At 41.5% G+C, this 26,270-nt stretch overlaps 1 long non-coding RNA gene across 4 annotated transcripts in view; it reads right to left on the bottom strand.

Moving 5' to 3' along the window:
• Positions 1 to 25,978, bottom strand: part of LOC112664793 (uncharacterized) — a 30,873-nt gene extending 4,895 nt beyond the window's left edge. For 2 of the 4 annotated variants that reach the window (XR_003139978.3, XR_003139979.3), the window contains exons 1-5: positions 25,696 to 25,978; positions 22,188 to 22,293; positions 16,457 to 16,575; positions 4,337 to 4,591; positions 814 to 1,907 (exon numbers count right to left, since the gene is read on the bottom strand). This is a non-coding gene — a long non-coding RNA (uncharacterized LOC112664793). Of the gene's footprint in view, positions 1 to 125; positions 1,908 to 4,336; positions 4,592 to 16,456; positions 16,576 to 22,187; positions 22,294 to 25,695 lie in introns of those variants that run through there. The other 2 variants (XR_003139977.2, XR_004806314.2) reach the window with 2 other exon arrangements.
• Between the last annotated feature and the right edge of the window lie 292 nt (positions 25,979 to 26,270).

The raw sequence follows: 26,270 nt of genomic DNA, 5'->3' as shown, positions 1-26,270 counted from the left end.
TATGAAAAGCAATAAAATCTCCATCAGGGGGGAAGAAAATCTGTTCTGGCAAGATGTCCTGAGCCTGCATGTGGATCAGACTTCTGAAAATTTATGAGTAGAAAGCCCCAGGGAGATGCTCTAGCCCATTTTCATTCATTTATTCAGTCATGTATTCAACGGACATTTCTTTAACATCTATTGCCGGATATAATACTAGATGTTAGGGATTGAAAGATGACTCAAACATAATCTTCATTTAAAAAGCAAAACGAAACAAATTGAAACGTCCTAGTAAATTGAAGAGCAATCACGAAAATAAGTTATTTCTCTCTAATAGAAGTCAGATCCAGCAATGATATTCACAAAGGACTACAGGACCCCAGAGGGGAAAAGCCAACTGGTATCTCTGCTCAGGAAGGGGAGGAGGGCAGGGGTCATAAGGCTGTTTCTTAGGGGCAGGGATTCACAGCACAGGTCTTAGAATAGGAGCTAGAGGGATGAAAGGGATGAGAAAAAGCCATACAGGCGGAGAAGTGTCCAGGCATCATTCATATTGACGGATCTGCAGCATAGAGTGTGGAGGAAGGACAAACAAGAAAGGAGGCTGGGGAGAGAAGGGCTAGCTCAATGAGGACCTTACAACCAGGCTAAATAAGCATGGCCTTTATCTTTTGGGGGATGGGGAGCCATTGCAGTGTTTTAAGTGAGCCGGTGTAATGCAGAGATCCCTTATGGAAGGACCATTCCAGCAACTGTGCACACTCAGTAGCTCTAGAGGCAGAGACTACTAGTGAAGAATCAGTGAGCCACCGGGAGGATGTGAGCCCTTACCTGAGTTCAGAGACCAATATGGAGAAATGGCTTCTCTGAAGTCACATGGTGGGTTTGTGACAGAGCAGAGTAGAGAATTCAAACCCTCATGCTAGACAGACCAATGTGCCTCCGGCTTAGTAATGACATAGGCCTCGGAGAAAAAGGAAGGCTCTCAGAGAAGGGGCACAAGACTAGCTCAAGGTAGACTCTGTCCACCGGTTCTGTGACACTTTCCCAGTCAGCTAGGCATTCTGAGGCCCAACATTCATGTCTGTAAAATGAGATCATTCTCCTTGGTCAGCTTATCCCCTCAATCTGCTGTAAGGCCCAAGTGTGAAGAAAAGGAAATGGTTTTGTAGAGTAGGAGACATGCCTAAGGAAAAACAGAAAAAAATGCCTTGGAAGCCTGTGTTTTGGGGGCTCCCCTCCCCCAGGGATTTGAATGCCTAGATTAGAGACATTCCTTTCCATTGAATTTTTTCTTTACTTCACGTTGGCCGTGACAATCGGGCTGTGGTTGAGCAGTTTCCCATTCCTGGAAAGAGGAGAAAGAGAAGCCATTGCCTCCAGTGCTATTAGCGACAGGCCTCATTTGAACATATGATACCCGTGATATATTCAATCATATCTTAATTGACAGTCACTGGCATTGTAAAATTTAAGGTTCTCTATATAGCAAATCCTTTGATATGATGAAGGAAATTGCAGTCCAAGTTACAGAAATAGAACTGGTACATATATACAATGACAGATCAATACATTCTGAAGCTCCCTCTCAACTTTAAGGTGTAGACTTGCCCCTAGGAAAAGTCAATAGGAAGCTAATATCATGCTTTCTGTCTCAGCCTTTAGCGAGAACCAGCTATCCAAACCCTAAATAGCAGTTGAAACTGGGCCAGTGTCCCTCCATCTGTTCCCCACATAGCCACTCGCTCCATCTTCTGTGACCAGGGGGGAGGTGGTCTCCGTCTATTGTTTCTTTCATTTGGGTGGCCTTTGGGTTCTTTCTCATCACGGACTTGGATTTCCCTGGAGGTTTGTTTGTGATCCTCATTTCAGACTATCCTTCTGCCTCTGAAGTGAGAAATAAGCTGCTTCTCCCTTTTGCTATCCTGGAGGGAAAAAAAAAAAAAAAGTGACTTCCCTGGATGAGTAGGTGATCTGGCTCCATGTCTGTGTAACGGCTATGCGACTCCAGGCTTGCATTTTAGATGAGCTTAGATTAGGCCAAATGAGCCAACCGGGCAGGTTACTTTGGTTCTTTGGCAATTCTCTTTATTGGGGCGCTGGGCAGAGAGGTCCTTGCCCGCACCTGCAACTGGATGACAAGTCGGGGGACAGGTTTCCACAATAATTCCCCCAACACAGGACTACAAACAGACTTCACTAGGTGAACTGTGTGTGCGCGCATGTCTGCGTGCTCCTTATACTGAATAAAGCTCTTTATCTATCAACCATCAATATCCCCAAATCATACTGTTCATCACCATCTAATTACTAATTTGGGGGTTATCTTATGTGTGATTATTGGTTGGCCTGTTCGATAATTACTATGATCTGAATTACTATTAACTATTCTCACAATAACTTTGGGTTATGTTTATATAATGTTTACAAACAAGTCTTCTTAGAGGAAGAATGTACGCACGGTGGCAAAGTGAAGTGTGGTGTTTTCCAAATCTCCAGCTAGACTAGCGATCTGCATGGTGGAAATGCAGATTGTCCCAGCCTGGACCCTGCCCCCGCAGACTTCACCTTCCACACAAGCTCTCCCCTGAGGCAGGCTGCTCTCCTCATTTCCCCACGGACCTGTCTTTGCTCACACAGTCTTTTACACCAAGAATGCCCTCTGCATTTTCAGAGCACAATCTAAATCCTGCATTTCACACAGATCTACTAAGACAACAGCTGTGATATGGGAAAAGGGACACAGGCCATCTGGCCTGCCCCTGCCCATGGACCTGTCCTTCTTGTCTGTCTCTATCTGGTCTTGTGAAGGTTTGAAGGAGGCACAGATGAAATCGGCTTTGAATTGGGGAGGTGGGGAAGAGAAGCTCTTGGGATTTTTTTTTTCAATATTTTATTTTTTTTAATTTTTATTTATTTATGATAGTCACAGAGAGAGAGAGAGAGAGAGAGGCAGAGACACAGGCAGAGGGAGAAGCAGGCTCCATGCACCGGGAGCCCGACGTGGGATTCGATCCCAAGTCTCCAGGATCGCGCCCTGGGCCAAAGGCAGGCGCTAAACCACTGCGCCACCCAGGGATCCCAGCTCTTGGGATTTTAAATAAAGGGAGTACCTACCTCTACTGGTCATTGAGGACCACCTGTCTTCCCCAACCAAATCCCAGTACTTCCACAAATCCCACTACTGTGACCATAGTAGTGGGATTTGCTGAGCCACACATTTCTAAAAGACAGGGAATGCAGTTTATTGTTTCTGTGGTCCATTGCCAAGCACAGTGTAAGCACAGAATAGTTGCTCAGTGAATGTTATGCAATTATTAACTCATTCTTTGTTGAATAAATGCTTACAGGGGTTGCCAGCCTGGCCTCATGTACACTCAGTAGCTGGGAGCGCTCTTTCTCATAAGATAACCCTTTGCACGTGTGAACGGTTTTTACCATCAGAAATTTAGTCCTTCAGTTGGTTCTAGATCTATATCAATGTAACTTCCATGCCATTGGCTTCAGCTGTGACCTGCAGAGGCACTCAGAACAAATAACCTCCTTCAGTGGAGGTGTGCAGGCAGTGACATGTTCTCCTAAACATCTCTACTCTGTGTCCATCAACCCCAGGTCCTTCAGCTACTCCTCAGAGCATGTGATTTTGAGTCTTCACTGTGACTTTTCCTGATGGACTACACTCCCCACGACTCCCCTCAAAGTCCCAGTGTTTCAGCCTAACAGAAGCTCGTTCGAGGGACCAAAGAGTCTGGCAAGAGGCTCTTTTGGAGGAGAAAGGAGGGCAGATTGTAGCCCTCTCCTGAGTGGGACAAACTGATTCTCTCCTGGAGTTACCTGCTCATGGCTCTGTGTTTCTGAAGAGCCTCCTGATACATCAATTGCCTTTAAGGTCAGCGTATGACTGTCCAGGACGACAGAAGTGTGGCCACCTCCCCACCATGGCTCACTCACTTGGACTGAGGGATTATGAATCTAGGGATAAATTCTCCCTTGTTCTCTAGCCAAAGCAGAATGAGTCGGGGTGCAAAGGGGAAAAGACATGGCTTTGGTTACCTGCATGTCTGGATTCCCTGTGCACAACAGCAAAAGGTGTGCACATGCCTGGGAATTTTCTAAAATGTGTTGTTTGGATGCTGAGGCTGGGCAAACATGAGTCCAGCTCAGGAACCATTTTGGTCACCCCCTTACCCCCCTCTCTGTCAGCCTCCTATCCTTGTGATCATCAGGAGCCAAGAACTGGATCTATAAGCTCAGAACCTCCCAGAAGTTCAAGGTCAGGAGATCTTTAAAGGTCATTGTTTCTACCACCATCCATCCCTCACCGACTCCCAAATAGAAGACTGACATTACTTACACCGTATCACTCTTTGATGGCCATCAAGCCTCTGAATATGGGGAATTCGTTATCTTCAGAAGCAGTACCATCTTGTCTTGCTACAGATTTTAAAGGCTGTACTTGGACAAGCAGAGATATGAGAACGGAGACTGGGAATCAGGAGGCGGAGGTCTGGCGCCCTCTCCTTCACCACGTGACACTGGAACTCTGCCAGTCATAGATCTGAGGCTCTAAAAAGACTTTAGGCTCAGTAATGTTTCACCAATAAGCATGCTGCAAGTAATAAATAGCATTATTTATTACTATAAATAAATAGTATATAGGTCATCATATCACATGAGCATTCCACTTACATGCTGTCAACCTTGAACATTGTCTCTCTGTCCTTGTCTCTCTTTAGGCATTTACTTTCAGGCTCTGCAATTATGTAATACATATGGGGACAAGGGCACCTGGGTGGTTCAGTGGCTGAGCATCTGCCTTTGGCTCAGGTCATGATCCCGAGGTCCTGGGATCTAGTCCCGCATAGGGCTCCCCACAGGGAGTCGGCTTCTCCCTCTGCCTGTGTCTCTGCCTCTCTCTTTCTCTGTCTCTCATGAACAAATAAATAAAATCTTAAAAAATACAATTGGGGACAAAGTGCCATCAGATAAAATCCTCTATATTGTGCAGAAATAAAGAAATCGTTTACCCCTATGTACTGCATTAAAGTTTATATAGGGGGTTCACATGTTTCCTTGTTTCCTCTCTTGATTCTCACAATGAGCCTTGACTACACCTCCATTTGCCAAATGAGAAAACTCAGGTACAGAAAGAGAAGCGATTCACTCAAATACTTGCAAAGAGATGGTAGTGGATGTGGGACTCGAACCCAGGTCTGGCTGACCCAAGTCTGGGCTGCCTTCCCATGTGGCCAGCAGTTCAACAATGCCAAACTAATAGTCTATGTAAAGGAAGGTCCTTTACAGGATGGGAAGACCTTGGTAGGTGAGAGCGCCCATGTAATGAGTGACAAAGAATTTTTGAGGCAATCAACACTGAGTCTCCTAGAAATTGCATATTCCAAAGCAGTTCTAAAAATGATTATAATAAGCATTTGCAAATTATTTTGCAAAAGACTCTGAGTGTCTTCTATACTCATTGGAGTTGAGAAGACACACATTGCCTTCTGAACAAAGGACAGCCTCTGGTCTGTGCTGCCTAGAACCGGTGAGCATAGCAAGCCAACTTTACTTTAAAGGTGGAGTACTTGAGGAATACCTGGGTGGCTCAGCGGTTCAGCACCTGCCTTCGACCCAGGGCCTTATCCTGGAGTCTCAGGATTGAGTCCCACATCGGGCTCCCTGCAGGGAGCCCACTTCTCCCTCTACCTATGTTTCTGCCTCTCTGTCTCTCACAAGTAAATAAATAATCCTTTTAAAAATTTTTAAAAAAAGGTGGAGTACTTGAGAAATAAAAAATGTTATTTTGACTATTGTTAGGAATATGTTTGCATAGAGAGCTGATTATTATTGAGAACGTGGAAAATGGTGGTCAAAGCCTATTTGAAGTACAAATCTGATGAGGTGCCTGGTTGGCTCAGTTGATAGAGCATGTAATTCTGGATCTCAGGGCTGTGAGTTCAAGCCCTGTGTTGGATGTAGAAATTATTTATTCTTAAATAATTTTTAAGATTAAAAATTATTTTTGAAAAATAATTTTTAAATTATTTTAAAAAAGGAAATACAGATCTGACATAACAGTTAATTTTTAAAGATTTTTATCTAATACTTGCTATATATTAAGCCCTGTGCTTGGTGAGAGGAGCCCAAAGAGGAAGGGACTTCTTATCCTCTTGACCTTCTTGTCTAACCCTCAGACCTTCAAATCTTTATCCATTTACTACAGACATTTTTACATTCATTTTTTAAAAAAAATATCAATTCAGAGCAGTCAAATGAAAAGAATGATGGTTTGTTTTTTTAAGATTTTATTTATTTGTTTGACAGAGAGACAGCACAAGCAGGAGGAGCAGCAGGCAGAGGGAGAGGGAGAAGCAGGCTGCCCCCTGAGCAGGGAGCCCGATGTAGGGCTCCATCCTGGGAACCCGGGATCATGAGCCGAGTAGAAGGCAGATGCCCAACCAATTGAGCCACCCAGGCACCCTGAAAAGAATAAGGTTTACCTTAAAGTGTGATTGATAGTTTTATCCCTTAATTTTAAAAAGTAGAATTTCCTGAGGTCTGTGTAATAACTGAAATGCTTGTCTCTAGGGGTTTTGGATGAATTTGATTCCTCAGTGACCCCGGGGGCTCATCAGTTCAATGGCAGTGGTCCCCTCCTGAAGGCAGCAAGCTGGTTCAGACCATGGTTGGCAGGTCCTTGCTATTCTGAGGGCTATGACAGTAGGACACTTGGCATGGGTACCCAGCTGGCCTAGCGTTATCCCAGCCTGTGCTCTATAAACTCTCTTTACTCCGCTGAGTTCATTTCTGCGCAGACTTCCCAGATGCAAAACAATTGCATAAGTCTCTGCTAGTTAGCTTAATTGGCATATTTCAGGTTAGTCATATAAACCCAGTTCTTTTTATATTTTGCCAGTCTTTCATAGTGTAACAGGACTGTTCCCGTGTTAAGAATTTCAAATAAGTGTTTCCTGGTGTGATTAGAATCTGACTAGACCACGCTCAGCAATTACCTGCAAGCACGTTGACGCTTGTGTCTGATGGTGGATAACAAGAGTTCTAAAGGCACCTCCATGCCATCCTTCATCTCCTCCTTGGAGCAGGAAGGGAACCAGCTGTACTGGGGTGGAGGCTATACCTCGGGGAGGAGTTTTGGGGGCTTTGGAGCTGTTACATGCTGGGCCTCCCCGCATTTTGTGCCTTTTTCTGCCACCACACAGGATCAGTCACCAAATATACCGCTCCTTCAGTTTTCTTGGGTCCTAAAACTCTTTCCAATCTCCAGGGCTACCACCCTTCACTCTCTGTCTCTGGCCTTAATGACAATAATAGCTTTCAGCTCATCCCCCTCAAACCTTTTGCTTGGAGGAACCTCTGGGAAATACAAATCTGAAAACCTCTTCCACTCTTTCAACCTTTTCTTAAGGGGTTCCCCACTGCCAGTAGAATGGGCACTGAGGAGAGTCCACAGGCTTTTTTTCTGGCCTGGGCCCTGCCCACTTGTCAAATCTCATTTCTTTCTACTGCCACCTTTCTCCTTAAACTCCAGAAAAAAACTAATCCCTGCCAGAGGTCAAGAACCATGAAGTTCAATCTCTTAGGCAGGACGATTGCTGGTTTTGTCAGCTGCTGGTGCTTAAGAAACTCAGGCAAGGTTGCACTGTAGGACAGAGATGGAGTTTATCTCTGGGACCCTTCTAGTTTCTCATCATGGAAAGCCCAGAAAGATTCCATCTAACTCTGGCAACGGGAGAGGAAAAGGGACCATTTAAAAATAGTCCAGAGTGTTCTCCATGCCAAAGGACTACTCTAGAGGCAAGGCTTTACCAGAGCCTTATCCCATCTGGAGGAGGCATTTCTCCCACTCCAGCCCCTCTGGTCTTCCTGTGTCACCTGAAGGGAGTAAAGAAGGTAAAATAATAATAATAATAATAATAATAATAATAATAATAATGTCTGCTAGGAAACTTGTGTGAATTCCAAGCATCCTGGGAATCTTAAGTCTTCAGAGGAGGACCTTGTAGGGAGTTGAGCTCATCTGCAGAACCAAACCTTAGCTGCCCTGCAGGAGTCAGAATCCTACTGACCTCCAGGTTCCCTAGCCCTTTGTTGATTCCTAACTCAGACCTTCTTCCAGTCTACTGTGCACTTCAGTAAAGGATGAAGCAGCAGTACCTGGGCATGGGGGCAGTCAGGGAATCCTGTGAGGAGAAATGCCCCAGCAGTAGCCCCCTCCCACAACAATAGCCTTCCCAGGTGACCACTGGAAGTCCACTCTTCCTTCCTGGCTTTCACAGTCAGGCCTCAGGGATGGAGTCTTCTCTTCCAGTCAGCCTATGCTCAGGGCCACTAACTAGGAGCCCAAAGTCCATGACTACATGCCAGTTTGGAGCATACGTGTACATGTATAGCTTTTTGAGGTCAAGCGATCCATTATGTTCTATCTAACACATTCTTGAATCTGTTCACCAAAAAAAGGCAAAGTCTACCAAAATGAAGTCCCTTTTTTGGAGTGTGCCTTGCAGGGGGGTGGGTATGTATTTCTAAAGAAAGGTGTTTAAAATAAATCTGACCAGAGATCAGCGTCTTTCGCAAGCTGAGACCATAAAGGAAACAGCCAATATTTAGGGCTACATAAGGAGTTAGAAGCACACGGTGCAACCAGGACCTTTCCTTCACTTCCCTCCACATCACAGCCGCCATAAACAAGACATAAATGATCAATGGGAAAACCGTTTGCAATTTAAGAGACAAAAATAATATCAGTAACATATAAAGGGCTCTTGATAAAGCAAATCTCTGAATTTACAAGAAAAAGGGGGGGATGGTTAAGAAAAGCATAAACAGGTTTGTCTAGCAGGAAAAAAATGTAAATGGCCAGGAAATATGAAAAGTCATTCAACCTCACAAAAAACTGAATTACAAAATATGAATGTATCATTTTTAATCTCAAGAATTGACAAGGACTTAAAAAACAAACAAAACTGATATTGATGAGTGTCTAAAGAACTGGTTCTCAATCCTGGCTGCTCAGTGGAATAACCCAATGGACCTTATAAAATATTGATGCCAACATCTGCTTCTGACCACAAAGGATTAGCTGCTATGGGAATTCTTCTCCCACCACAAACAGCTAGAAAATGAGGTAAATAGATGAAACAACTCTTTTTAGATACTGAGCAAGAGGCAGAACAGGACTGCTATCCCTGAGGGAAGAGAAACAAATGAGATGAGCCTGATGACTGCCCACATTGCTGCCTGGAGGCAGCCCTCAGGACATAGAGCAGAACAGAGAACCCAAACAAAACTCAATTCACTGAGTTGAAGACAGAGAGCAGAGTTCCAGGAAGCCAATTTGCAGGATCAGAGTTTGCAGAGTGAATGCTAAAAAAGAGAAAATGCAGAGAGATGTCCAGAGATCTGCAGGGAGGTTCCCTCCAATCATTGACTAGTGTGGACGACATACTTGGGAAAAACTTTATGAAATGAGTGGGGAAGAGAGGGAGGAAGAGCAGGAGGCTGAGCAATTCCAGGGGCTCAAGAAGGACTGTTCACAGCGGGTACAGTCATCTATTAAGGTATCCACTCGGTAATACATCTAAATCAGTCCTAGACTAAAAGTTGCTCTAGGTTGTTTCTAACAAAGCTTAAAAGCTGTCCTAAGGAGGCTCAGGCTGATGATGCTAAGTAACTTAACTGCATGAAAAAAAAATCACACTAATTAAAAGATTGCAACAAACTCCAAACCCCAACATTGTAAAGCGCACAATGTAGATCATCCAATAAAAATTAATGGGAATACAAAGATCTTTGACCAGCAGAAAAATCAATCAGTAGAAACAGACACTAAAATGACAGATATGATGATATCAGCAGATAGAACATTAAAACAGCTATAATAAATACACTCTGGCAACGCAAGAATGTAAAGGAAAACATGAATGTGATGAGAAGTTAAGTGGAAGATATAAAAAGACTCAAATGGAACTTTTAAGAGATGAAAAATGCATTATCTGACAAGAAAAACACATGAAAAGGAATTTGCAGCGCATTAGACATGCAGAAGAAACCATCAGTGAATGAAAAAAATATAGCAATGAAAATAAACTAAAAGGAAACACAGAAAGAAAACTAATGAGAATAAACAAATACATAGAGCATCAGTGACCTGTAAGACTGTATCAAGGACGTAAGCCAAGATCCAGAAGGAGAAGAAAAATATAGGGGAGGGATGGAGGGAGAAGCGATGGCTGGAAGTTTTTCCAAATTTGATGAAAACTATAAACACACAGATCCCAAAAGCTCAATGGATCTAAACAGAAGAAACAAAGTAAGCCACAGCAAAGCACATCATAATGAAATTTCTAAAAACCAGTAATAAGGAAAACTTTTTAAAGCAGACAGAAAAAAAATCCACAGTAGGAACAGAGGAACACCAACACAAAATCACAACAGACTTCTAACAGAAGCTATGCAAAATAGAAGATAACGAGCAATATTTTTAAAAGTGAAAGAAAAAAATGCAAATCTCGAATTTATTACCAACTGAACTTGAAAAATAAAAATGGAATAAAGACTTTGCTTAGAAAACCTGAAAGAATTCACCTATGTGAGGTATGTACCATTTAAAAATGTGAAAGGAAATTCTTGAAGCTGAAGGAGAAATCTGGATCTATACGAAGGAATGAGAAGCACCAAAAATAGTAAATACATAGGTAAATCTTAAAGGTATTTCTCTTTCTTTCTTTCTTTCTTCCTTCCTTCCTTCCTTCCTTCCTTCCTTCCTTCCTTCCTTCCTTCCTTTCTTTCTTTCTTTCTTTCTTTCTTTCTTTCTTTCTTTCTTTCTTTCTTTCTTTCTCTTTCTTTCTTTCTTTCTTTCTTTCTTCTTTCTTCTTTCTTCTTTTTTTTCTCTTTTTCTTTCTTTTTTCTTTCTTTTCCTCTTACTTTCTTTTTAACTTTCTTAAATTATAGAATAGTTTAAGGTAAAAAAAATAGTAACTATCCTGTGGGTTTATAACACACAAACTGTATGACAAGAGTATAGAGGACTAACGGGGAAAATGGAATTAAAAACAAAACAAATTAGAGTTAAAAAGGGATCCTAAAATATGCAAAATTAAAAATACACAAAAACTCATATAGAGGGGAAAAGGCCAAAAATAGGCAAGAAGAAAACTGATACCAAGCTAGTTGCTTTAAACTCAACCATATTGACAACTACATTAAATGTAATGATTTAACAGTTCCAATAAGATGCAGAGATTAATAGATTGGTTAGAAGAAGAAGAAGAAGAAGAAGAAGAAGAAGAAGAAGAAGAAGCAGCAGCAAAACCCAACTGATCCATAGATGCGCTTTCTACAACGAACCCACTGGAAATATAAGGATAAAGGTACATCAAAGAATGGAAAAAGATATACCATGCAAATACTAACCCTTAGGAAGATAGTGTCTACACTGATGTCAAAGTAGTTTCAAGGGGTGCCTGGGTGGCTCAGTTGGTTAAGCATCTGCCTTTGGGTCAGGTCATGATCCTGGAGTTCTGGAAACGAACCCCGCCTCTGGTTCCCTGCTCAGTGGGGAGACTGCTTGCCCCACTCCCCCTCTTGTGCTTTCTCGCGCACGCCCTCACTCTCTAGATCAAATAAATAAATAAAATCTTAAAAAAGAAAAGTAGTTTCAAAATGAAAAATAGTACCAGGGATAAAGAGAGACTTTCATAAACATTATATGGCAAATTAATCAGGAGGTTATATCAATCCTAAATTGGTATAAGCCAAATAACAGAGCTCAAAGAAATCTTTAGCTGTAACGGTTATAATTGCAACAAGAGATAAACAAATCCACAATTATACTTGGACATTTTAATACTTTTTTCTCTGTAATTGATAAAACAGAAAAATCATGAAGGGCAGAGCAGAATAGAGCCATACCATAAACCAGTTTGATCAATTTGACATTTACGGAATATGTAATGCAAAAGTAACAATGCAAATTAAATTCAAGAGTACATAAAACATCTACCAAGGTAAATCATGTTCTGGGACATAAAATAACCTCGAAACAGTTTTTTTTTTTAAGACTATTTATTCATGAGAGACAGAGAGAGAGGCAAAGACATAGACAGAGAAGCAGGCTCCAAGCAAAGAGCCTGATGTGGGACTCGATCCTGGGACTCCAGGATCACACCCTGAGCCAAAGTCAGACGCTCAACCGCTGAGCCACCCAGGCTTCCCATTTTCTTTCTTTCTTTTTTTTTTTTTTTGTAAATCTTGAAATAGTTAAGTAAATTGAGATCATATGACATAGGCTTTCTGATTATGGCAGAATTAGACTAAAAATGAGTAGCAAAAATATATTTGAAAAATAACTCAAGTATTTATAAATTTAAAGCCAAAAAACTTAATTATTTCTGTTAAAAAAAGAAATTATAATGGTAGTTATAAAATATTTTGAACTAAATAAAAATAAAACAACATATTGACATTTGTAGGATGTAAAGAAATGGTTAAAAAGAAAAAAAAATGGTTAAACCATGGTAGATCCAAATGGCTCAATAATCTGAATTTTTTAATATTATAATATATAGATCTATATTTTTTGGTTACAAAAAATGGCTATGAGGTATTATTGAATGAAAAATACATTATGGAAAACATGTATAATATCTAACGTATAGGACACTTTTGTAAAGGGACCATATATTTGCCATTAATGTATGACATGATGATCATCACACTGTTAGCAAGGTTCCTTCTTAAGGGAAAGACTTCAGATGACTTTTTATTTCTTTACATTTTAACATGTGTGAATTTTGTATGACATACAAGTATGTTTATTGTCAGAAAAAAATAAAGTATATTTTTATGATTAAAAAATGAAAAATCATTTATTTACTTACTCAAGGCATTTGTCAAATATTATCTACGTGCCTGATTTTGCTAGATGCTGGGGATAGAAAGATGAACAAATAAGAGTGGGGTTCCCTCCTCCTGGGCATGGCACTGTGAGTACAAAGCTGACTGTCCCTCATTTCCTAATCTGCACAAGTGGGTATAATCGCAGTATATACCTAACTTGATTATCATGAGATAATGGGTGGAGGGGCTCTTGCCCTGCTTACCCCTTTGCCTCTGTAGACATAGGGTGGCCCTAGCCCAATCCTGGAGATAAATAGGCACAGTGAGGAAAGAAAGGTCTCAGTGTTCTTTAGGCTGCCTTAGCTCCTGTGCAACATGGGAGCTGAGATGAGAGCCAGGGGGCCTGCATGGGTGACTTTGCAGTGATTAGCGGTGGACAACCCAGGGCCATGAGTCTCATGGAGGACATGGGAGAGATCTGCATGGTCAGTGAGAAGGGACCAGGGCCTCAGGCAGCAAGAAGCATCACAGAGCTCTGGCCAACCTCAACTTTTAAATTTGCCATTTTTAAAAACCACCCATAACCATTATTTCATAAAATAAGGGGTTTCCAAAAGTCAGACCGATATTACCTCAGAATAAAGAACAGAACTTTTTTAAAAAGTTAAATAAATTCTAATCAACGTAGCTTTATGAACAACCTGCCACATTGCCCTTCCTTTGTCTCATGTAGCCGTGGACCAATGAAAACTTAGCAGGATGGGCCAGGCCTTGTCCCTGGGTCCACACTTGGAGTGCACCGCTATAGATCATTTTATGATATCTGAAAGTAATGGAGAGTTTTAAGACTTTAAGTAGAGAAGAGAAGTGATGCGATAGTGTCAAATATATAATGCAGACAGCTCATTCAGGCCTCAGTATTCAGGAGGGATTATGTAGGAGAGGGGGAGGCAGGGAGGCCAGTTAAGAGGCTCTTTTAATTGTCTAAGTGAAAAGCCTTAAGGCCCTGAGTTAGAGAAGACCATTGAGTATTTCTCTAATGAGACAGTTATTTTGACTTTTATCCCCCTTCCAACTAAAGTAAACCCTGCATTTTCTTTTTAAATCACCAATAAAAAAACTACGTTAGGTCATTGGTTTTCATATTTGGAGTAAGTACTGGAGGCACCACGCTTAACTGAGACTAGTATTAGGCAAGTGTTTGTATTTGATGAATTCGTCAGGACATTTCTTTGAGCCTCTGAATGATATGTTAAGGGTTTTCTTTAAGATCAGCTCCTCAACTTTCTTTTTATTGGTTGGGAGCACTGTAGCTTTGGCCTGTATGTGTCACTCTACACTAGACTTGTGTTTAATTAACACTGACAAAATTAATGTTATTATAGTTGGTATTTTATTAGAACATGGGGATGCATTTTTCTAAACTAATTTTATCTACTTCTAAACAAAATGAGTTGAGATGAAAGTATTGTCTCGAGACATGGATTTTTTTGTCTTTTATGCAAAGTGGATTTTGGTACTGAAAATTGAGATAGCCTTGAAAAATTAGTTCAGAATAACTTTTACACATGTACCTTCGTTGCTACCTTATAAATGAAGTGTAAAAACCACTCACGTAGTTACTGCCTCATAAATGAAGTTGAAAAACCACTTGAATTTTACCAGTTACAAAAGTGTTTCTGGAAAACATTGAGAAGAAATGAATTATCACCATCTTGTCCCATTAGCAAGGAAAAGTGAGGAAGAGCATCAAAGCAGATATGGTTGTTTTGTGTTTTAAAATTATTCCCTGGGTAATAACTAGTTCAATGGTGGTTAATGGTGATTGAGAAACTAAAAATGACTCTACATGTGCCTTTGGTTTTGTAGAATGGAGATGACTAATTTTGAAGAGATGTCTTTTGCTGCATGGATTTAATTTCAACAAACATTTGCAGAATATTTACTATACATTAGGCCAGAAATATTTTCTGTGGAGAGGGAGAGGACGAGAGATGAAGTCAGCACAGTTTCCACTAGCAAAGAACTCTTCTAGTGGTAGGTCCAAGCATACAACACAACTCTATAATTACAAGGCAGAACTAAGTGAGGATTGTGTCTAATAATAGCTGTAAATGGTGGGCTTCCTGAAGACAAAGGCTTTCTTTCTATTGACAAACACTTCATGACACTGTTGTGTGACAACAGTGTCATGAAGTGGAAGCCCAGTTATTGACAATGAGTATTAATAGATTCTAGACTGCATACTCCGTGAAAATAAGGGCCAATTATTATGCATATCTGTAGTCTCAGTATCTGACACAGACAAGGCACATGGTAAATGCTCAATGAACTCTGTTAAATTACTGAGCTCTGAATTAATAAATGAGCAATCAAATGTTGAAGAGCATAGGGAAAACTCACAATTCAAATTTACTGGGATAATTCAGGACAATGAGGACAGTTTTTAGAATCAGTGCCAATTCTTTTATTATTTTTTATTTTTTTAAAGATTTTATTTATTTATTCATGAGACACAGAGAGAGAGAGAGAGAGAGAGAGAGGCAGAGACACAGGCAGAAGGAGAAGCAGGCTCCATGCAGGGAGCCCGATGCGGGACTCGATCCCGGGACTCCAAGATCACACCTTGGGCTGAAGGCAGGCACCAAACTGCTGAGCCACCCAGGGACCCGAATCAGTGCCGATTCAATGTATGTTTGCATATTCTAAAGGGCTCTCTAAAAGATGAAGGCCTAGAGACAGATATCAAACTCAGTCATCTGGAATCCAGCCAGGCAAGATAGAAGTCCCAAAAACGACTTCCTAAGCCTAACAGTATGAAGTTGGCTCTGTAATCATATGGGCACCTCATAAGTGGTCTCAGCCCACCTCTCCAGAATTATCTCCCTTTATTCAAGAGCCCCTAGCCACGCTGCCTCTAGGTTGGTCTCCTCTCAGCCCCAGAGTTGCCCATTCCTAATCCTGCCACCAGTGATGCCTATAATGCCCTAAATGCAATTCACTGATGAACAATAGGGAGCTATAGCAGTTTCTGGATCAGAATACTGACGTGACATAATTTATATTTTAAAACACAGTACAGATAGGCTCCTGTAGTAGTTAGGGTATATGTTTAGGTGCTTTAACGAGCAGAACAGGAGTGCCTGGGTGGCTCAGCAGTTAAATGGTTGACTCTTGATTTTGGTTCAGGTCATGAACTCAGGGTCATGAGACTGAACCTTCCATCAGGCTCCATGCTCAGAGGGGAGTCTGCTTAAGGTTCTCTCTCTCTCCCTTTTCTCCTCCTCTCTTGCTCTCTGTCTCCCTCCCTCCCTCTCTCTCTGTCTCAAATAAATAAATAAATAAATAAATAAATAAATAAATATGAATGAATAAATAAATAAATAAAATCTTTTTTAAAATGAACAAAATAAGTAAGACTAAAGCAAAATAGTTTTATTGTTTCCTCTAACATAAGAGTCTGAAGTGTCAGATGATCCCAGAGGCCTAAGAAGCTCTGCTCCACAAAGTCATCCAGGCACCCAGGCTCCTATTTTTGTATCTTTTCCACCTATTGAGATATTGCCTTCATCTATAGGCTAAAGCTGATTTACTGTCATTGTGTACATGTTCTTACCTGTGGGAAGAGAAAGAAGAGGTAGAAGGCAAGTGGCGCAGTACAGAAGTTGTACACATCCTCACTTCCACTGGTAGAATCTGGTCACATTGGGAAATGTAGTTTTTAGATGAGAAATCCTGTGCGGGACCAGAATGTGTGTTCTATCACTAACAAGAAGATAGGATATTAAGGAACATTTAGCTGACTCTAATATAGTTTCTTTTCCTTCATCTCTGTACTGCTATAAGCTGTATTGTCCCAGCAATGACATTGACCTACTGATATATGAATAGAGGACCAGAGCCTGACAAGTAAGGCGGCGTGTACCTTATGTACCTACAACGTGGCCTACGCCACAATTGCTTTACATATGCTATTACAATCAATACTCAAAGCAATAGTGAAAGGTAGATATCATGACCCCTAATATAGTTGATGAATCAAGCTTCAAAAACTTCATGGTCACAAAACTATGTAATAGAAACTGGCTTTGCACTCGGGTGCATGTACCTCCAACCCCCCTTCACTACAGCATTTTCTGCTTAAGATCTGATTCTGGACTGATAGATAAGCTTAGAACTTTTCCCCTTCCTGGTATATGCAAGTCAAACTTTTTCCCCACATACTTAATAATTATCCATGCCTGCAGGGAAACTCAATCCACATATTGTCTAATTTCTTGTCCTTGACCATCCTGAAATTGAGTATAATATGGTGTTTCTTGACCAAGCAATATCTGAGAAACTGTGGTGATTTTAGCAAATGCTAGATTTCCCATTCCAGGGACCACACAAGGAAAGCCAAGTTGTCTTTTCTGTTTGGCTTTTTGGGTTTTTTTTCATCTTCCCTTTCTTTTTTCTTTTCTTTCTTTCTTTTTTTTTTTTTTTTTTAAATCAACTGAGAAAACATTCTGTTTAAATTCTGGATGCTACATGAGAATTCATATTTACTTTTCATCAACATCAATGAATACCCTCCTCTTCATCGGACACTGAGGATCCTGATCTATTAAACAGGTCCCCTGATCACTCCTTCCATGGGGCCAGGATGCAATTTGCTAGCAAATTGGAATCAGAATTGGGTTTTTAAAGAGAACCTTCCCACAGTTATAAACATCCTTAATTTTTACAGCAACACATTGACTTCAAACCGGACTCCTAATTATTGCAATATTTCCTTTAAAAGCCTGCAGTGTAGATTCAGCAAGGTCCAGACATCTGCTTCAAATCCAGAAATTTCTTTCCTTTCTCAAAAAAGGTTGCTCTCCTCCAATTAGCCTCACCAGAGCAGCGGGAGCAAGTGGAGCTCTGTGGATGGGGTTTCATGTTTACTGGGCACATTCCAACCTCACCCGCCTTTTCCCACATGGGACCATAATAACCACTTTGCCTGTTGGACCCAGGACCAAATGGCTTTTGAAGTACGAAAGAGATATGTCTTGAGTCTTTTTTTAAATATCCTCTTGCAAACCTTGGTTTATCATAAACAGATACAGTTTACCTAAGGCAATGCATTCTTTACCATTTCTATTTTAAGTATTGGACATAAATTTTAAGTATTGGTGAGAGAACACTTTTGTTGTTGTTGCTGAGGCCTATCTTTACACACCTGAAACACAAAATTCTGGAGGCTGTTTGGCAGGAGTTGATGGTTGGAGGCAGTAACTGTTATTATCTAAAACCCTATGGGCATAGTAATGATCATTTCAACTGATACTTAAACCAGATTTCAAAGTTTGGACTTCATAAAAATATACATCGAGATTGCAAGTCTATTATTTAGTATAAATGACCTTATATGAAACTTTTACCCTCCAGGCTCAGTGTATGTCAGCCTCATGTCTCATTTTTTTCCCATCTATAAAATGGAAATTCTGGGGGTTTTAAGAGCCAATGTTAATCATGTCTCTTTCATCAATTCACCTCTAAGTTTAGAACAGATTGGTCACAGAGGGGCAGAGAACAAAATATCAATTCATCTTGATAAAGTGGATTTGGAGAAAGAGGCTCAGTATGGCATGTCCAACTAGAGCTGTCCACTGGATGATTGCAAGTGTGGGTCTGGAGCTCAGAGGAGAATCTGGGCTGGAGATAAGACCGGTTATGAAAATCAGCAGTTTATGTCTTGTAACTGAAGCCATGAGAGGAGATGAGATCACACAGAGGTGGCCCAGATCAAAGAAAGAAGATGCAGATTTTCAGATTGGCAGAGCAGAAGGACACGGGCAGTGGCCTGAGTCACAGGTGGGCCAAAGGGACACACTCCCTTATGGACAAGTTTGGGTTGGGAGATGCTAGTCAAAAGCAAACCTATTTCCCCTGTTCAGCCTGTTGAGATTTTCTTTAGACCCAGGGGCAAGATCAGCAACTGCCCAGTGTAGTAGAGTGGAAGTGTGGTTTGGGATATCCCTATGCCTGTGTATCTCGTGCTTTGGTGGAGACTTGCTATCTGTTGGCCCCAACACTACCAAAATGCTGAATAAGAACTATTCCTACCCTAAGCATCCGCCTAAAATTCCAGTGCAACAACAAATCTCTTTACATTGCCTTATTTGTTTGGATTTTGTTATGCAAACAAATGACATCAGTTCTGACACCAGAGTCTCTCAAGAAAATCTTTTGTCAGCCACGGGTCCTGATTTTCGTTTTAGAGAAGTTCCCCCAGAGTTTGGGTGCATCCTTCAACCAGAAATCAAGCTCATCCAACTGAACCATGGGAGTTATGTTACAGGAGGTCCAGGATTACTCTGGCATCTCAGAGCCTCTCCCTTTAGGTAGCCTGTACACAGCTCAATTTTAGGGGGGGTTATTTACATTAGAGGGTATGTGATTATCACCTTATAGAGATTAAGCAAATGGCATCTCCTGAAGTTGAACAGAACACAATCTATGGAACCATATGCAGAAGTTCTAAACCCAACACAAGACCCTTTTCTTGCTTTCACTAAAGCCAACCAGATGCCAGGGCTCAGTCATCATTCCCACTGGTGCAGGTAGCTTTGTAACCTTCAGAAAACATCATTCTCCATTCCATGGATAAGATCTGTCAGAGGGAGGAAATTAGCTGAGGTTCTTCCATCCAGTGAATTTTAGCTAGAGTTAAGGAGATCGGTCTTCTTGCAGCAGCCATGACTGATATTTTTCAGAACATTGGTCAATCCCTTGTCCTTGCTAATAAAGCTTCTTAAAGGGCAGCCTGGGTGGCTCAGCAGTTTAATGCTGCCTTCAGCCCAGGGTGTGATCCTGGAGACCTGGTATCGAGTCCCACGTCGGGCTCCCTGCATGGAGCCTGCTTCTCCCTCTGCCTGAGTCTCTGTGCCTCTCTCTCTCTCTATGTCTCTCATGAATGAATAAATAGAATAAAAAAAAAAAAGCTTCTTAAAGCTTTAAATCTGGGCATGAGAATTAGCCAGCCAAGTGGCTCTCCTTCAGGTCCTTAGTTTTCTCTCCTTTAGCTCCATCTGTCTCCCACTACCCAGAGGTAATGGTAACCACTCCCCTTTCATTGGATCTCTAGAAAAGATATAAATCAGCTGGCATGACTCTGAAGGCAGAGGAAGAAAGAGTACAGAAAAGAATCTAAAGAAGAATAGTGAGAAAAGAATAACTAGTATAACAGAAAAACCTGAATCGCCGTATCCTGGTAAGATGCACCTAAATCCCAGATAGCCCGTCCCTCACTGCCTTCACCCAATGTGGGTTCCCCCCCAGATATCTTCTTTCTTGGGATCCCAGAATATGTCAATCTCTGAAATGCATCTCAGTATTTCTGGCCTTTGTCTCCCTTTTACATATGTACCAGTTGATTCTAACTGTGTTTGCCATTCCCACCTGTGCTCCCTGGACCCTCCAAGAGAGGGTGGAGGTTAAGCACAGAAAAGAGGTGTGTATCTTGTGGTCCAATTATGAATGAGTGATTGTGATTCCCTGGAGTCCCAGCTACTCTGACCAGAATTCACATGCTTCATATGGGATGGTTTGTTTCTAGATTCCAAAACAGTGTGCATTTCTTAACCCGTAATGGAACCATGTTGGTAGTAAGCCAATCTTGTTTGGATCCAGTGATGGCCATTATCTGTCTGAGTGACCTTAAACTCCCTTGTGAGGAAATGCGTGACCCTCAAGGAGTTGAGACAGTCAAGACCTGTAGTGGAGGAAGGAATTCAGCTGAGTTATTGTGGTGTTCAAATCTGCGTAGAGCCTCTGGGGCAGAGAGTGCAATGAGAGGACACGGTCCCTGACCCTCAAGGAGCTCTTCATCTAACAGGGTAGAGAGGTATGTAAATATACAGTGGACAACGGGATGATAAGTGCTACGGTGCAGCAGACACACAGATCAGTTGCTCTTATGGTCTAGGAACTGAGTTAACAAAGCCTGGGAACAAGTTTTTGTAGGACAAGAAAGATAATGCATTAGAGGAGGAGAGGGAAAGGCTCAGGGAACATTTTAAGAAAAAAATCTAGAAACTTGACTAGAAGAGGCGTGTCGGGAAGCAAGGAGGAAGCTTAGGAAGCTGTCATGGAACTCTAGCGATAAATGATAATGGATTGAAGTAGGGTCACACTGGCAGAGGCAGAGAGGAGGTGACAGACAAAATATTAGGACCTTGACCCCAGAGGACATTTTGATGATCTGCAGGTGTGCAGAGATTGGTGATGGAAGAGGATGAACAATGCCTTGGTCCTCTGAATGAGGAAAAAGGGAAGGAGGAGCAACTGGAGATAGACGCATGAGGTTGGACTCCCATTCCTCCCCAGCACTCCCTCCTCAGACCCTAAGGTAGGGGCAGTACGGAGAGGATTTGCTGGGAGAACCAGGAAGATCCCAACAACCGCAGGCCTTCACTGTATAGACCTCTGTCCTTAGAAATAATGTTCTAGATGCAGCTTTTAAGACATTCCAAAATCCTGCAAAAAAGAAGAGGAAGGAACTCTGAAAATTCAAATAAACTTATCTAAACAGTGCTACTAACAACAATATCTAAATAAATGGAAATGAAAAATAAATAAATAAATAAATAAATAAATAAATAAATAAATAAATGGAAATGATACCAAGTGATTGTTTAAATGTCTAAACAGTTGATTTGTCTATCCAGTGCTACTACCACCACTAATAATAATAATATCTAATAATAGTCTTTTCCTTCTGCACCTTTTCTGCCTCTTTCCTAGGATAAGGGGCAAATACAGTGTTGCAATCATCCCAATGGTACTTCACCCTGCTTTCCAGTCACATCAATTTCTCCATTAGGTTACGGTTGTTTTGAAACTTTTATGAAAATACCATTTGTCAACACAAAAAAACCTCTATGATTATGTATTTTCCCAAATATTTGCATATTCATTTCTGTTTGTTTATTTGTTTGTTTAAGCCAGTGTGGAACTGCAGGGCTTGAACTCATGATCCTGCGATCAAGACCTGTACTGAGATCAAGAGCCAGACGCTTAACTGACAGTCATCCAGGTGCCTTGTTGTATATTCATTTTTTAAATAAATAGCATTCATGCCTACATTGTTAACTTGCTGTATACTTACTTGTGTGTATTATAAGTTATATATCAAATAAAAACCTAAAAGGGGGAAAGAAGATGTTCTAATATTTTCCCATATTCCTAAAGACCATTTTGTGCAGTCTCTGTGTATGCCTATCACACCACACCAAAAATAAATCTTCATCTAGTTAATTTGTTTAATAGAATTCAATTCAGAAATTATGCTTTTGTGAGGTAGGGATTCCTTTTTTTACCTTGAAGTGATTAAAATAGGAGAAGATGGAAGCTGTGGCAAGTGCGTGGGTGACATGATGTCTAGGGGCTCTTCTGCTCCTGCTGCTCTAGAGTGAGTGTTTCACTCTGCAAAGACAGAGAAATACTGACCTGTGAAGGAGGCATGGCCTTCTGGGATTCAGAGGCATCCCTGGTACCCACATTAACTGCCTGGGCAGGGAGTGGGGCTAAGAGAACCAGCCCCATGTTACTCTTCCCCTTTGAGATGAAAGGATATGCTTCTTACCCCCACATTATTCCATCTTCATACTTAAAAGATCTCCCTGTGAGGCACCTGGGTGGCTCAGTTGGTTAAGCCTCTGACTCTTGATTTTGGCTTAGGTCATGGTCTCAGAGTTGTGAGACCAAATGCTACATTGGGCTCTGTGCTCAGCATGGAATGTGCTTGAGATTCTCCTTCTCATTCTGCCCCTTCCCCAACACATGTTCTCTCTCTGTCTCTCTTTCTCTCCCTCTCTCTCTCTCTCTCTCAAATACATAAATAAATAAAATCTGATTTAAAAAAAAAAGTCTCCCTGCAAGTGAAGGTGTCAACTAAATGGGCAGTTTCCCACTTGGGGTTAAAAACGTAGGCATCTCTGTTTCTTAATCAGGAAAACTTTATACTTTTGGATTTAGGGGAAATAGGAACATATGTGATTTCCATTCTTTCTTCTCTGAGACCTGTTCAGGTATTAAAATAGAGACATTGGCACGACCACCTTAGCACATCCCTCTGCATCAGACAGCCCTGGTTGAAAACCCGCTTGGTGATTATCCACGTTCCTGAAGAAATTAGCTTAATTCTTTAAATGCATTTCTAAAAATAGACAACTACTACTCTCTTAATAGAATTTGGTGGGGATTAAACATGAGAACAAATACAAGCATTTATCACAGTTCTTTGCCATATAATAGGCATGGGGAAATCAACATCAGGAGCTACTCCAAGCCCTGAGTGGCTTCCATGGTCCCCTACAGGCCACCTTCAGAAAGGTGAGTGTTACATCCTTTAGTAAGTGTGTGAACTGTGAACTTCGGTGAACATAATTACGTGTGGCCTGCAGCAGGGCTGGAGAGGAAGGCCAAATTGCTTGAACTCTGGCACTGTCAGGAGTTTTGGGGGACCACATCTACGCTGAGGGGCAGTTGGGAAACACATAGAGAGGGTTCTCCTGGAGTCACCGCAGGGTAACAGTGCTCCAGCTCTCACGCCTGGCAGTCTGTTGATAACAGTGATGTTTTATCAGTGCGGGCTCAGCTTTTCCTTTGGTTAAACTTCCCCTTTACCACACTGAGCAAAGCCATTGTCCTCAGAAGGAAGAGTTATTGTGGTGGGGAAACCACTTTTTCAGGGGAGTTGATTGTGGCCAACTTATTCCTTGGCCCAAAGCAAAGCCAGAGGGTTCATCCAAAGAAAGAAATAGTTCTCATGAATCATGTTCTCAGCCTGTGAAGGGCAGTTGACTGAGGGAAGATGCCTGTTCCTTTCCCTACAGGATGCCAAAGCTCATAACTCTTTCTGAGGCCACGGGGTCTTTCTGTCCTGTGGGGCCATTCAGAAGCAGGGCGATCAGTGAGGCCTCCACCTGCGGTTTGTGGCCTCTATGTGGAGTGCCTACAGTTTGGATCAGCTCAAAGACTGGACTAATAAACCTCAGGGACCAGTGGGCCCTGTCCCATCAATTCTATTAACCAACTCAGAACTTTGGGCAGTAGGGAGAAAGTCTTCATTTTTCTAATGCCTCCTCGTGCTCTATGCACTTAGACAAAAATCCTTGTTTGTTTTGATGACATTTTGTGAGGCCTGTGGTCTAAAGTATGTTCTGCATGAATGCAGATACCTTCTACCTAACAGGGTTGACCCAGGGCAGAGATTGTGCTGGGTTATTTATTTATTTATTTATTTATTTATTTATTTATTTATTTTTAAGATTTTATTTATTTATTCATGAGAGACAGAGAGAGAGAGAGAGAGGCAGAGACACAGGCAGAGCGAGAAGCAGACTCCATGCAGGGCACCCGATGTGAGACTCAATCCTAGGTCTCCAGGATCAGGCCCTGGGCTGAAGGCAACACTAAACCAGTGAGCCACCCAGGTTGCCCTGTGCTGGTTTTAAACTATGAGTGTTAAGTGTGTTTTCAGGGCATCTAGCATATCACTTTTCCCCTAAAACTGGGACACAATTTATCTTAATGGTTGAGAGTATAATCTCATGATTCAAACAAACCAAGATTCAGTGTCTGGCCCCATCATTTATGGAAGATATTTTGACAAGACATTTCATTTCTCTAACTCCAGATTTCTTTATTTATAAAGTAAATAAATCCTAATAACATTAGGATTTAGCAAGCTTATAAAATTATGAGCACTTCATGTAATAAATTCTTGAGAAACAGCACAATTTTTGGTACAGGAGACTCAAGAAGCATTGGTTTGCATGTTAACCATGAGCCCTACACCTGGGAACAAAGATCAGCCTAACATGGGCTGATGAACTGAATTGTGTCTATAGGACAGAGTCACACTTGGCGGACATCCCAAGCCAGGGGTATTGATGAAGAAATATGAGTTTGTCCAGCCTATGTAAGAGTCTAGGTAACCCAATGGCCACATTTTATCCACCTACCTGAAGAGCTTATTCAAATATCTCCCCCTTTCCTCAGGAAGTTTTCTTTTTTATTTTATTTTATTTTATTTTATTTTATTTTATTTTATTTTATTCTATTTTATTTTTATTTTTCATGAAAGACACAGAGAGAGAGAGGCAGAGACATAGGCAGAGGGAGTAACAGGCTTTTCACAGGGAGCCTGATGCACGGCTCAATCCCTGGGCCTGGGAATGTGCCCTGAGCCTAAAGGCAGATGCTCAACCACTGAGCCACCCAGGCATCCCATCCTCAGGAAGTTTTCTCCAACTTCCTGAGCCAAATTTCTCTGAGCCGAGACTCATAATCCCTAAACTTCTCTCCTTCAGAGAACATTCTTTGTTACAATCACATCTTTTTATTTGTAATGTTTATTTGAGTATCAATCAGCCCACTCTTTCTAGGCTCTGAGATTCATGAGTGCAGAGACCAACAGTTATACCTATTTATTCCCCCAGCACAGGATGGGAAAATAAAAACTCCATTGTCAGAGCAAATGTTGAAACTAAAAGTTCTGATCACCAATTACAATGTGTGGAGGAGTTTTTTGCCACAGCATCACCAGGCAACGTTCAAGACACCAGCTGAGTGTCCTACAATTCAATACAATTTTGACACTATCTACCTGGAGATAGTGTCAGATCCACTGGTTAAGGGCTCAGTCCTATAAGACTACCCCAGCCACCCCCCACTTCAGATGCCAGTCCCAAGCATGGATTATCACCTGTGCTTCTAACCGCCTCCTATAGATTAGAGGTTCCTATGACCCTCTCTTTTGGTTTGATTAAGTTGCTAGAATGGCTCACAGAATTCAGAGAAAAGTTTTGCCTACCAGCTTACCAGTTTATTATAAAAGGATATGACTCAGGAACAGCCAGATGGAAGATGGCTGCATAGGTCCGGGTAGTGGGAAGGGTACAGAGCTTCCATGCCCCCTCTGAGCACTTCACTCTCTCCAAATCTCCACAGGTTCACCAAACCAGAGGCTCTCCGAGCCCCATCCTTTCAAGGTTTTGTGAAAGCTTCATTACATAGACATAATTGATTAAATCCTTGGCCATTAATGATTGAACTCAATCTCCACTCCCTCCCCTTCTCCACAGAGGTCAGGGGGTGGGGCTGAAAGTTCCAACCCTCTATTCAAGGTTGGTTTCCCTGGCAACCAGCTCCCATCCTTCCCGCTTTCCAAAAGTCACCTCATTAACATCAACTCTGTTGTTCTGGAAAGGAACTTGTTATGAATAATAAGACACCCGTTTCACCTTTGTGTCTCTGAAGCTCTCAGGAACTGAGGACGAGAGACCAAATTTGTATGATAACAATATAATAATGTTCCCATTGCTCTTATTGCTCCAGAAATCCCAAGGGTCTTGGGAACTGTGAGCCAGGAATGGTAGAAAAAAGACCAAATATTT

The sequence above is a fragment of the Canis lupus genome, chromosome 17 (assembly GCF_003254725.2).
Source record: "Canis lupus dingo isolate Sandy chromosome 17, ASM325472v2, whole genome shotgun sequence".
Taxonomy (NCBI): Eukaryota; Metazoa; Chordata; class Mammalia; order Carnivora; family Canidae; genus Canis; species Canis lupus.
This window is presented reverse-complemented; position numbering and strand designations above follow the sequence as displayed.